This window comes from Microtus oregoni, unplaced genomic scaffold (assembly GCF_018167655.1).
Source record: "Microtus oregoni isolate MIOR12 unplaced genomic scaffold, Mior012 000106F_ref0000393, whole genome shotgun sequence".
NCBI classification, from domain to species: domain Eukaryota; kingdom Metazoa; phylum Chordata; class Mammalia; order Rodentia; family Cricetidae; genus Microtus; species Microtus oregoni.
Window position 1 is genome coordinate 2,639,281 of NW_024544721.1, and position 13,804 is coordinate 2,653,084.

Sequence of the window (13,804 nt, forward strand, 5' to 3'; positions counted from 1 at the left end):
TCCTGGCTCTAATATTACATTTCTTTGTGTTCTTTTTCTCTTCAAAATGTACCTTTTTTATTTCTTTTTTCCCTACTTGCTATTTTTCATTATAGATTTATATAAGGGTGATCACTAATAACCACAAAACAGAATCAATATTAGGCTAGCTTGAAATACCCTCTCTCAAAGAAATTAGCCCAAAACACTTCAGTTTAGTCTCACTCAGATTGTCAAAGAAATTAGTAAAAAAGTTCTTCAATTTATTCTTATATGGCTTCTTAGAAAACAGTAAAAGACATTCTTTGCAAAAGTATCACCAGAACGATCTTTAGCATAGTTTCTAAAATTGTTCCTCTTTGAAACCTCCTGATCTGGGCCTCCATATTCTCAGCACTACTGTCTTCCAAGGTCCTACTAAGATGGCCTGTTGAACCTTACTTACAATATTCAACAGATTTCCTGGTTCAAAATTCTCAAACTCTTCCATAATTCTTCAAATAATAATACAGTCAGGTCTGTCAGAGAAATATGCCATTCCCTGATACTGGCTTCTCTATTAGTTACTTTTGTTGTGCTGTTAAGAGACACCATGACACTGACTGCATAATGTCTAGTGATGGTTGTTCCCTGGGGAAAGGGAAGCCCATGAGGCAGAGAAGTTTAGGTGAGTGGGAAGGATGAGAAGAGCTGCAGGTACTTAGTGAACCTGGAAGTCAGCAGACACTTTACTAAGCTAATAGGCACCAGAGTTAACCATTTGTACTGAGTTTCTTTTGGATGACATTAAAGATGTTTTCTTGATGATAATGGGAAAATAATTTCTGTAAGTGCTTTTTAGCTGAAATTGGGGTGTCAATGTCAGGTCCAAGGAAGACTGGAAGAGTAGAGAGGAATGTAGGCTGAGGAACATCTGTTCAGGTTCTGCAGGAAAATGTGGGCCTGGTGAAATACAGGCAGCTTAAAGCAGTCTGGAAGTACTGTTACAAGTCAGAGGTTCAGTCTGGTTGGGAATTCCTTAAGCTTTCAATTAAATGAAATACAGTGTAATAGAAGGATATTGGACTTTGCTACTATTTGAATATGAAGACACACCCCCAGCTCTAAAAGCTCATATTTTGACCTTTTGGTACTAATCTGTTGTTGCTACTTGGGGAGAGCTGGAAACTATAGGAAATGAGCCCTAGCTGATATCGATAGGTCACTGTTTGGAGGTCTTGGGTTTACCTCATTCTCAGCCTCTTTCTGTTTAATTCTCTATTTTATGTTTCAATTTTTAGCTTCTTGTCAGACATGAGCAAAAGCATTTCCGGTTTATTATGCTGATAAAAATTCTATATTGCTTGAGCATGTTGACTCCTAAATACTAGATTTATAGTTAATTACAACAAATTAATAATCTATTAAATTATACATTTCAGTACAGAAAGCAGAATTTCTTGGTGTAAAGCAAAAATTCACTATTCACTATTTTTCTTTTTTCTGAATACCAAAACTTTCCAAGATATGAACATTTTCATCATAGCAAATGCATTGACTACAGGTCAAGATTAAATACTAAATTTCAACACCAAACTTCATTTCACTTTACTGAGTCTAAATTTAACTCATCTCTGAATTATAAATTTGTCGTGGGGAAATTTTCTCCTGGGTTAGGAAGGTAAACTAGGCAATATCTTCCCTCCTCCTAAGTTCCCAAACACAAAGTTAAACTTCATCTAAACTATCTTGAGAAATCAATGTGGTTATGAATAGAGAATTTTCAACAAGATCATTTGTGATCCCAAAGCAGCCTTACTACAACATCTTCAGTTGGTTTTCCGTATAGCAGCATGAATTGCCACTCTCCAGTTTTTGTTAGTCTATAAATTATAGCCTCTCCCTAATACCATGAGGTTATAAGTACTTAGGTTGGGAGAAGTGGCTGAATACTCAGGTGATGGTGCCATAACCCTCTTTCTCTTTCTGCAATGAAACATAAATACCAACAAGCTCAGATATGATAATCTTTAACAAGCAGGCAGAGGTAATCTCCCCAAAATGAAGACTCAGAGAATAATGTTGTGCAACACTAATGAATTGTGAAGTTCTCAGAGAAAAAGGGCACACATATTAAAACTTCTACAAAATTTATGGACATCAACAAACACACCTCATACAGACTTCAAATTGCTTAAACACATTGGGTAAATATGTGATATTTATATTAAAATACTGAATTTTCTTTAACACTAAAGTTCTACAGTTGTGTCTGTCCTGTGATATTGAAACCTCTTATCAAAACAAAATAAGGATTTTTGTTTTGTTGAACATTATGGGTTTCCTGTGTCTACTTTAAAGAAAACACATCTTGTAGGTAAAAGGTTAGGATAAAATAATGAGATTACTAAATGAGGAATTAGTAGAATTTACCACCAACATTTAGAAAGCAGTTCGATTTGTGTAGTGTTTCAGAAGTAATCTAAGGCTATCCAATGTGATTTTCTATCAAAGTGAAGTATTATTGACCATTGGTGCTTAGCTCATTTTTCCAACCCTCACGACAAAAAGTAGTTGTAGATTTAATGCTTCATTCATCTTTATAATAAATGTTATTGATTACTCATTACATACCTAGCACTGTGTTAGGCACTAAAAGAAAACAGACATAATAAAACACATTCAAGTTCCCAAGGGGCTCTTGCCTAATGGGAGAAATAACCTCAGAAGCAGATAATTAAAATACAATGTACTAAATTCTGTACAAGTGATGTCTTTAATATTCTATTGGAGCAGTGGTGTAGGATTACTTAATTCTACTCAAGAGTGTCATAAAAAGATTAATGGAGAAGTACTAAGGCTAAATATTCAAGCCAGATTTTCCAAAGAAGTCAAGACAAAGAAGGGAACTTATAAGCACAAGATGTATAAGTGAAAATAGTTTTTCCCCTGCTTTTCAGGAAATTACTAACTTTCCTGTGTTACATTTAACATTACAAATAAGAAATTAGTATGGAAACAAGGAATTTTAGATTTTCTTAATGGATTCTAGAAACAGCATTTATATATTTTCTCTCTTTCTGCATCTCTTCCTACTCTCTATATCTGTATCTAGTCTCTCCCTCACTTTCTCTTTTATTAAAAGTGCTGCGATACAACCCAAGGTCATGTATTCAATGGGTAAGTACCCTGCCACTAAGTGATTATTTCATAATATTTTTATTATTTCATAATTTTTTATTCTATTAATGTATACTTGGTATATAAAACTACTCACAAATGAAAGACAAATCAGGTTGTTTCTCTGGAATGATTTCAACATTCAATGGTTTTGTTGATTGTTTTCTTGCTTACTTATTATCCAATACTTTTTTAAAGAATAAACAGGGATCTTTTATCCTAAGTGAATACAACTTATAAATAGAACAAACTTCAGGGAATTGATTTACTTCTTCATTGGTTCTGTAAAAAGACTTCCCATTGAGTTTCTTTAATAATTTTTGTTTATTTTTTTGCATAGAACATATTTTGACCATATGCTTTTCTTTCCTAAAAGAATTTAATTTGGGGCCTGCCTGATGCAAGAGTACTTATTTGATCAAATAAGCCCTATAAAATTGTGTGCTTAGTTTTTATTTTTTCATTCTTAACTTTTTAAAAATTAGGTTTCTTTAATTACCATACATAGTAATGAGTTTCATTATATCTTTATTGATCAATCCCCCCCAGCTTCTCTCTTTTGTCATTCTTCCTACTTCCCCATAGTCTTGCTTCATGGATTCTCTTTTTAATTGCCCCCCCCCCCGTTGTTCGTCCCAGCTGCCCAAAACCAAAATAATCACACAGAAACTGTATTAATTAAAACACTGTTTGGCCCATTATCTCTAGCTACTTATTGGCTAACTCTTACATCTTAATTTAACCCATTTTTATTAATCTCTCTATATATCACCATGAGGTCATGGCCTACCAGCAAAGTTTCTGCATGTCTAGATCTGGTGGAGGACCCATGGAATCTCTCTTACTCTGCTCTTCTTTCTCCCAGCATTCAGTGTAGTCTTCCCCACCTACTTAAATTCTGCCTTATCAGCAGGCCAAGGCAGTTGTTTCTTTATTCACTAATGGTAATCACAGCACACAGACAGTGCTCCCACATCACCTTCCCTTTTCTGTTTAAATAAAAAGGAAGGTTTTAACTATAACATAGTAAAATTACATATAACAGGTATCAAGCAATAATTACAGTTACAATATTTATATATACTTTATTTTTTATCATAACTAAGGAAAGCTATAACTATAGCTATCTATCTATTCTTTAAATCCATCGAAGACTCCAGAAAGATATAATGTTGTCTAAGTAAACAGGAAGCACATTGTAAGCAACTTCCAAAACTCTAGAAATGACAGAGACATCTTGCTGCCTGAATAGTCACCCAAAGTTCTTCTGTACTGTTGGGGTATCTATCTTTAGCCTACATGCCCATAGTATTCAGTAGACATTTTGCTATGAAGCAGGAAGTTTCAAAGACAGTTCAGTCACTTTCTTCTGTATCCTGCAGAATGTCTAGCAGACTTTTTCATAAAGCAAGAACCCCAAAGGATCATCTCACCTTTAGGAAAGTTCAGCAGTCATTTCTCTGTGGGTCCTGCATGTCCAGTGAAGCAATCCAGACAAGGGCAGTTTCTTGTCAAAATAACTAACCAATTCCATAAGGAGCCTCTTCAATGCCCACCATCCTTTTGAAGTAGTTTGGTGCTGCCAAGAACAGATGTGTCTCACTATCACAAAAAGCCTTAAGTTCTTAAACATTTTAAATGCCATATTCTATAGTTTTTGAAAGATTTGATGAATGCCTATCCATCTGAAATTGATCTCTATACATCTAGAAAATCGAACTAACATGACTACAAGCTTGACTATTATAGGTAATTATCTATTAACTTATATATCTGAATTATACACTACATTTTAAATAAACTACACAATCACAATACCTTAATCAAGAGCAGAAATATACAAATAACAAAATGACCTTAAATTTGTATCAATAAACCAAGATTTATACCAATGCAAATCTCTATAGCTTATCCCCCTTTAAATATAAACAAACAATTATAAATAATATTTTGGAATATAGGCATAGTTCTGTCCATACTACTTTACTTGTTTCAGGGCACTATTAATCAAGTCTTTCATGGTGTATCTTGTGTGTTTGGTTCTTCTCGTTCAGCAGCTGGGCAAAGTATTCTCTTTGGGAGGTGTTTACAGCCTCCTTTCAGGGAGTCTTGTTCCATAAAACCATATTAGTCTGGAAGCAATCCACAGGTTCTCATCTTCTGTGGAAACATGAGAAGAACCTCTTTTCCAAAGCAACATATTCTTAGACCTAAATTTGGAAATCATGATACCTTTATAATATGCAAGCTGGTTTAGAATAGCAGCCCATGCAATGGCATGTTTCTCTGTACTTAGCTCCTTCACAGTCAAAAAATTAAAAAAAACCACAATAATATACATAATCCAGATTCTCTGTGAATTTTCTATTTTTACATCGCTTTGTTTTCTTATTCCTTTTAATCTATGACTATCTGTACTGTCTCTTTGAAGACACTAACATTTTTTTTAAAGTGTTAACTTTATTTTATGATTGTCTATACTCTTTTTCTTCCTTCTTCCAAGCCTAAATATATTTATCCAACACTATGACTCATCTGGATTTGTCTTAATTCCATATCTGTAATTCTTTACTCTCTTGAAGAGCTTTTGAAATGGTAAGCAGCTTGGTTGCAGCCACTCTGGATGCTGGATCCACTTCTCTCCACTTTTAATAGATTTACTGCTAGCTATAGGGCTGCCAGGGAGGAGCTGTGCTCAACACTCCAACCCCAAGAATGAGCATGCTCTGCATAAACCCTTTTTATCTGAGTAACAGCCGAATCTTCTATGCAGAACACTGTGCAGCCTGGATACATCTCTGTGTATGGCAGCAGGTATCTGCCATGGTCTCCTGCCTGAAAAAGCATAGTAGACCTGAACAGAATGCTGGGAGGAAGAAGGCAGAGTCATGGAGATGCCATGGATCTGCTGCCATGCTGAAACTTTCCTGGTAGTCCACTACCTCAGGCTGATATACAGCTTAATAGAAATGTGTGAAATTAATATGTAAGAATTAGCCAATAAGAAGTTAGAGCTAATGGGCCAAGCAATGATTTAATTAATACAATTTCTGGGATTATTTTGGGTATAAGCTAGCTGGGTGGCCGGGAAGAACAAGCAGCCCCCTCTCTTGGGAGACCGTCCCTCTTCTCAAACTTCTCCTCCTTTAACTGTCTTTTTTTCTAATTTTATGACTTATACACACATATACATACACACATATATGTATGTATGTATGTGTATATATATATATTTGCCAGGTTTCTTTCCTGCCCAATCCTTGTTCTGCTCAGTTTCTGCAGTCATTAAGTCCCAAAGAAATCACACAGAGGTATACATTAAATATAAACTGATTGGCCCATTAGCTCAGGCTTTTTATTAACTCTTATAACTTATATTAGCCCATTATTCTTGTCTAAGCTATCCACAAGGTTCAGTACCTTTTTTCAGCTAGGCAATCATATCTTGCTTCTTCTGTAGTGAGCTGAGCAATGGGCTTCCTTCTTCTCAAAACTCTCCTGTTCTCCTTGACCCACCTCTACTTCCTGTCTAGTTGTCCCGCCTATACATCTTGCCTGGCTACTGGCCTATCAGCGTTTATTTAAAATACATTTGACAGAATATAGACAATGGTCCCACACCATATATATGTCCATGTGCATGTATAAACATACAGAACATACACACATATATATTTAGTATGTAAACAAAAATTAAAATATCATATCTACATTTGAGAGAAAATGTGATACTTAACTTTCTGAGTTTAGGATAACCTAACTTATTATTTCCAAGTTCTCATCATTTTCCTAAAAGTACAATGACTTTTTTTCAAGGTTATATAAAATATCATTTGTTAAGCATATGCAGTACATTTCCTTTATCTCTCCATAGATATGTAGACTAATTCCATGTCTTTGCTTTTGTGAATAATATACCATTAAACACAGATATGCAGGTACCACCGTGGTAGTATTTAGAGTTCTTTAAGTATACTCTTGGGAATGATTTATCTGAATTATCTAGTAATTCGATTTTTAGTTGTTGATTTTTTTATATATAGCCGTCTGTTTAGTTACAGAGTAACTGAGTCAGGTTATATTTGCTCCAGCAATGAATAAGACTATATATTTTTCTATTACCTTCACTAAATTTGTTGCCAATTAGTTCAACATTCTTTGTTAGGATATCAGTTCTGAGTGGGAGGAGATGAAATAATCTAGGATTCTCTTCTGTATATGTGCTGCTTTTGTTGATTAATGAAAAAAAGAAGCTTCTTTGGCCTGAGATAGGGCAGAAAAGAGTGAGGCAGGGAAACTAAACTGTTTGTTTGGAGAATGAAGGTGAAGTCAGTGAGACACCAAGTAACCATAGGAGAAGACAGACTGGCCCTGGAAACTTATCGGTAAACCATGAGCTTCATAGTAAAATATAAAATAATAGAAATAGGCTAATTTAAGATGTAAGACTTAGCTAGAAATATTCATATGCTAATAGGCCAAGCACTATTGTAATTAATATAGTTTCTAAGTGGTTATTTCAGATCTGGGCAGCCAGGAAACTAACAAGCACTCTCTGCCTAAAATGAAATACCCAAGTAATTTTAATTTTATTTTTTCAGACGGCAAAGGATGTTGTATACTATTACAGTTGTTCTGTGGACAGATTTTTCTTTTCTGTTTCTTTTATAATTTTATTTTTAAATCTATCTTTTTATTTTACCTACCAATCATACTTCCTACTCCTTTCCCTCTTACCATTTCCTACAAATTTCCCCCTACCCAAACCCCCATCCACTGCTTAGAGAAGGTAAGCCTCATTGCTTTGAGGAAGGACCAAGTCCCACCCTAATATGTCTAGGCTGAGCAAGGAATCCCTCCAAAGAGAATGAGTTCCAAAAAGCTAGTACAAGCAGTAGGGATATATCCTGTTCCCAATGCCAGTGTTCCTGCAGTCTGATCTAGCCATAAAATGTCACCAACATTCAGAAGGCCTAGTTTGGTCATATGCTTGTTCCTTACCTGTCCAGCCAGAGTTGGTAAACTCCCATTAGCTTACATAAGCTATTTCAGCGAGACAATCACATCTTGCTTCTTCTGTGGTGGGCTCACAACTGCTGAGCAATGGGCTTCCTTCTTCCCAGAATTCTCCTGTTCTCCTTGACCCACCTCTACTTCCTATCTGGTTGTCCTAAGTATACTTCCTGCCTGGCTACTTACTGGACAATCAGCATTTATTTAAAATATAATTGACAGAAAATAAACAATTTTCTTGATCTCTCTGCTCATATTCTCACTCCTCTCATGATTCAACTACACTTTGGGAGCTCAGCCCAGTGCTCTGCTGCTGGTCTCTGTCTCTGCTGCCACTAATTGCTGGATGAAGGTTCTGTTCTGACATTTAAGATAGTCATCAGTCTTTCTAAAGAGGAAGGTCAGTTCAGGCCTCTCTATAAGTGCTTGGATTCTTATCTGGAGGCATCCTTGTAGATTCCTGGGAATTTCTCAACTGCCAGATTTCTTTTTTTTTTTAATTTTTTTTTATTGAAAAGAAATTTCTGCCTCCTCCCAGCCTCCCATTTCCCTCCCGCTCCTCCCACTTCTCTCCCACTCCCCCCACTCCTCTCCCCCTCCCTCTCCAGTCAGAAGAGCAGTCAGAGTTCCCTGCCCTGTGGAAAGTCCAAGGTCCTCCCTCCTCCATCCAGGTCTAAGAAGGTGAGCATCCAAACTGGCTTGTCTCCCACAAAGCCAGAACATAAAGTAGGATCAAAACCCAGTGCCTTTGCTAGCCTCAAAATGGCTCCCTCAATCAAGATTTCTCTTTCATTGCTCTACTTTTCTGTCCTTCTCTCATCTTGACTATTCAATTCAGTTCCCTCAAGTTCTTCTCCCACCTCCTGTTCTCCCCTCCTCCCCCCTTCTGCCCTCCATTTTCCTCCACCACATACTGCTGATTTTCTCAGGATATCGTGTCTATTTATTCTTTTCAGGGGATCTATATATGTTTCTCTTAGGGCTCTTCATGTTAATAGCTTCTCTGAGCTCATGGATTATGGGCTCATTATCCTTTGCTTTACAGTTAGTATCCAGTTATGAGTGAGAGGGTACCATGCTCATTTTTCTGGGTCTGGGTTACCACACTCAGGGTGTTTTTTTTTCTAGTTCCACCCATTTACATGCAAATTTCCAGATGCCATTGCTTTTTACCACTGAGTAGTACCCTGTTGTGTAAATATAACTAATTTTCTTTATTCATTCTTCTGTAGAGGGGCATATATGTTTTTGCCAGGTTCTGGCTATTACAAATAATGTGCTATGAACATAATTGAACAAATGTCCTTGTATAAGGATTGAGGATACTTTGGGTATATGCCCATGAGTGGTTTTTCTGGGTTGTGAGGTAGGTTGACACCCAATTTTCTGAGAAACCTGCATTCTATTTTCCAGAGTGGTTGTACAGGTTTACATTCCCATCAGCATTGAAGGAGTGTTTTCCTTACTCCATATCCTCTTCAGCATAAGCTATTATTGATGTTGTTGATCTTAGCCATTCTGAAAAGTGTAAGATGGTATATCAGAGTTGTGTTTTGATTTGCATTTTCCCAATGGCTAAGGATCTTGAACATTCCTTTAAGTGTCTTTTGGCCATTTGAGGTTTTTCTGTTGAGAATTCTCTCTTTAGATTTATACCCAATTTTTAATAGTATTATTTGATATTTTGTTGTCTAATTTCTTGATTTCTTTATATATTTTGGAGATCAGTCCTTTGTCTGATAAAGGGTTGGTGAAGATATATTCCCATTTAGTAGGCTAGCTTTTTTTGTCTTATAGACTGTGTCCTTTGTTTTACTGAAGCTTCTCAGTTTCACGAGGTCCAATTTACTTATCACTGCTCTCACTGTCTGAGCTACTGATTTTATATTTAGAAAATGGTCTTCTGTGCCCATGCATTAAAGTCTATTTCCCACCTCAGATTCAGTTTTCTCTGTCATATTGAGGGCTTTAACTCATTTGGAATTGAGTTTTGTACATGGGGATAGATAAAGATCTGTTTTCATTCTTCTACATGTTGACATCCTGTTATGTCAGCACCATTTGTTGAAGATGCTTTCTTTTTTCCATTGTATAATTTTAGCTTCTTTGTCAAAAAATGGGTGCCCATAGGTGTGTGTGAATTAATATCCAGGCTCTTCAATTTTATTTCATTGGCCAACCTTTCTGTTTTTATACCAATACCAGGCTGTTTTCATTACTGTAGCTCTATAATAGAGCTTAATGTCAGAGATGTTGATATCTCCAGAAGTTTCTTTACTATCCATGATTGTTTTGGCTATCCTGTAATTATTGTTTTTCTATATGAAGCTAAGTATTTTTATTTCACGTATTCTGAAGAATTGTTTTGGGATTTTGATGGGGATTGCATTCAATCTATAGATTGCTACTGGTAGGGTTGTCATTTTTGTTATGTTGATCTTACCTATCCAAGAGCATGGGAGATTTTTCCGTCTTGTTATCTTCTTCAAATTATTTCTTCAGAGGCTCAAAGTTATGGTCATACAGGTTTTTAAAAAATCTTTTTTTTATTAAAATTTCCACCTCCTCCCCTCCTCCCATGTCCCTGTCCCTCCCACTACTCCCCTTTCCCCTTCCTATCCAGTCCAAAGAGCAGTCAGGGTTCCCTGCCCTGTGGGAAGTCCAAGGTCCTCCCCCCTCCATCCAGGTCTAGGAAAGTGAGCATTCAAACAGACTAGGCTCCCATAAAGCCAGTACATATGGTAGAATCAAAACTCATTGCCACTGTCCTTGGCTTCTCAGTTAGCCGTCATTGTCAGCCACGTTCAGAGAATCCAGTTTGATCACATGCTCCATCAGTCCCAGTCCAGCTGGCCTTGGTGAGCTCCCATTAGATCAGCCCCATTGTCTCAGTGGGTGGGCACACCCCTCACAGTCCTGACTTCCATGCTCATTTTCTCCCTCCTTCTGCTGGTCATTTGGACCTTGGGAGCTCAGTCCAGTGGTCCAGTGTGGGTCTCTGTCTCTATCTCCTTCCATAGCCAGATGAAGGTTTTATGGTGATATGCAAGATATTCATCAGTGTGGCTATAGGATAGGGCCAGTTCAGCTGCCCTCTTCTCAGCTGCCCAAGGAACAAGCTGGGGACATCTCCTTGGACACCTGGGAACCTCTCTAGAGTCAAGTCTCTTGCAAACCCTAAAATGGCTCCCCTAATTAATATATATACTTCCCTGCTCCCATATCCAACCTTCCTCCATCCCAACCATCCCATTCCCCCAAGCTCCCCCCAGCCTCCCCTTCTCACTTCTCTCTCCCCATCTCCTCTTACTCCCACCCCACCCCCACTGCCATAATTTTTTTGCCTGGCAATCTTGTCTACTTCCAATATCCTGGAGGATAACTATATGTTTTTCTTTGGGTTCACCTTCTTATTTAGCTTCTCTAGGATCACAAATTATAGGCTCAATGTCTTTTATTTATGGCTAGAATCCACTTATGAGCGAGTACATACCATATTCATATTTTTGGGTCTGGGTTACCTCACTCAGGATAGTGTTTTCTATTTCCATCATTTGCATGCAAAATTCAAAATAGCATTGTTTTTTTTTTAACCGCTGAGTAGTACTCTAATGTGTATATATTCCACACTTTCTTCATCCATTCTTCTATTGAGGGGCATCTAGGTTGTTTCTAGGTTCTGGCTATTACAAATAATGCTGCTATGAACATATTGAACAAATGCTTTTGTAGTATGATAGGGCATCTCTTTTATATATTCACAAGAGTGGTATTGCTGTATCCTGGGGTAGGTTAATCCCGAATTCCCTGAGAAACCGCCACACTGATTTCCAAAGTAGTTGTACAAGTTTGCATTCCCACCAGCAATGGATGAGTGTTCCCTTTATTCTACATCCTCTCCAGCAAAGGCTATCATTGGTGTTTTTGATTTTAGACATATGGTCAGTTTACAACAAAGTTCTTCCTTTCACCCTGTTTCCAGGTACAGGGCTGTACTTTCAGGGCTGAAGCCTCGGTTAATTCTTCATTGTGCTCAGGGATCAACCGGCATCAGAACTGTTGGCCGAATTAGTTTTTTGATTTTGTTAGGCACATGACTAGCCTTTTAGAAAGGGCTAATGGCTCCAAAAATAGTTTCTGGGCATTGGATCATTTTTCCCTTTAAGCATTTTTATTTGTGCTTTTTTAAATTTACCTCACTGTAATTTCCCAAATTTAAAGCAATATTAATAGTTCAATAGAAGGAAAACTGTAAAATATGTAGTCACAATGATCCAAGTAGATTTGGAAACTAAATTTCCATTTTTCCAGATATGTTTTCACTTGTCAGCAGCTCACATGATGTCATATATATAAATACTTCATTTACTTCAGTAGATACTCCTTTTGTCTGATAACTTGGAAATTTGCTAATTAAATAAACAATCTAACTAAATTTGATGTTAAAAAAACAAAAAATTCTTTTAAGAACTTTCTATAAACATCATTAGTTTACTTTTATATTTGGGCATTTCATTTTTTATTTTTATTGGAAAATTTTGTACATGTCAATGGTAATTACATCATTTGCACTCTGCACTCTTCTCTCTCTTCATCCAAATTCTCCATTATCTTCCAATCTCTCTTTAATTCATGACCTCCTCTTTTTTTTTTTTTTTTTTGGTTTTTCAAGACTGGGTTTCTCTGTGGCTTTGGAGCCTGTCCTGGAACTAGCTCTTTAGACCAGGCTGGTCTCGAACTCACAGAGATCTGCCTGCCTTTGCCACCCGAGTGCTGGGATTAAAGGCGTGCACCACCATCGCCCGGCTTGATGACCTCTTCTTTTAAAATTATTATTGATTCTAACACACAGAGAGAGGCACACATACATACATACACCAATACACACACATGCTAGATAACCCCTTTAGTGTTACTCATATATCTGCAATATCTGCATATAGGGCTGACTATCTAAGATTGGATAATATATCACAGGTTTCAGCCCTAGAAAAGATTCCTGTATGTTGACCTAGTTTTCTGATCCTACCCAGTTCCCAAAGTTGTTAAGTCTCAAAGAATCACACAGAGGTCTACATTAGTTATAAACTGGTTGACCTAGTAGCTTAGATTTCTTATTAACTCTTATAACTTATATTAGCCCATTATTCTTGTCTTTGTTAGTTACGTGGATCAGTACCTTATTCAACATGGCAGTCACATCTTGCTTCTTCTATGGCTGGGTCAGTACTGCAGACTATGACTTCATTCTTCCCAGAATTCTCCTGTTCTCATTGACCTGCCTTTACTTCCTGTCTGGTTTTCCTGCCTATACTGCCTGCCTGGCTACTGGCCAATCAGTGTTTATTTAAAGTATAATTGACAGAATACAGACCATTGTCCACATCACCTGTAACTCTTCAATTATAGGTGTTGTCATGTGAAATGTCCTCATAACATGTTAATATGTCAACTGGTGTCATTTTTATTCAGTTGAATTTCATGTTTATAACTCTCCTATCATGTCTAAAAGACACTATCATGTCTAAAAGATATTATCTTGAAAAAATCCTCTTTGTTATCTTCTGAAATTCTTTCAGTGTCCTCTTCTAAAATTTTCCTTGAATCTTGGGTGAAGGGATGGCATTGCAGACCAGTCAGTTGAGATTATACC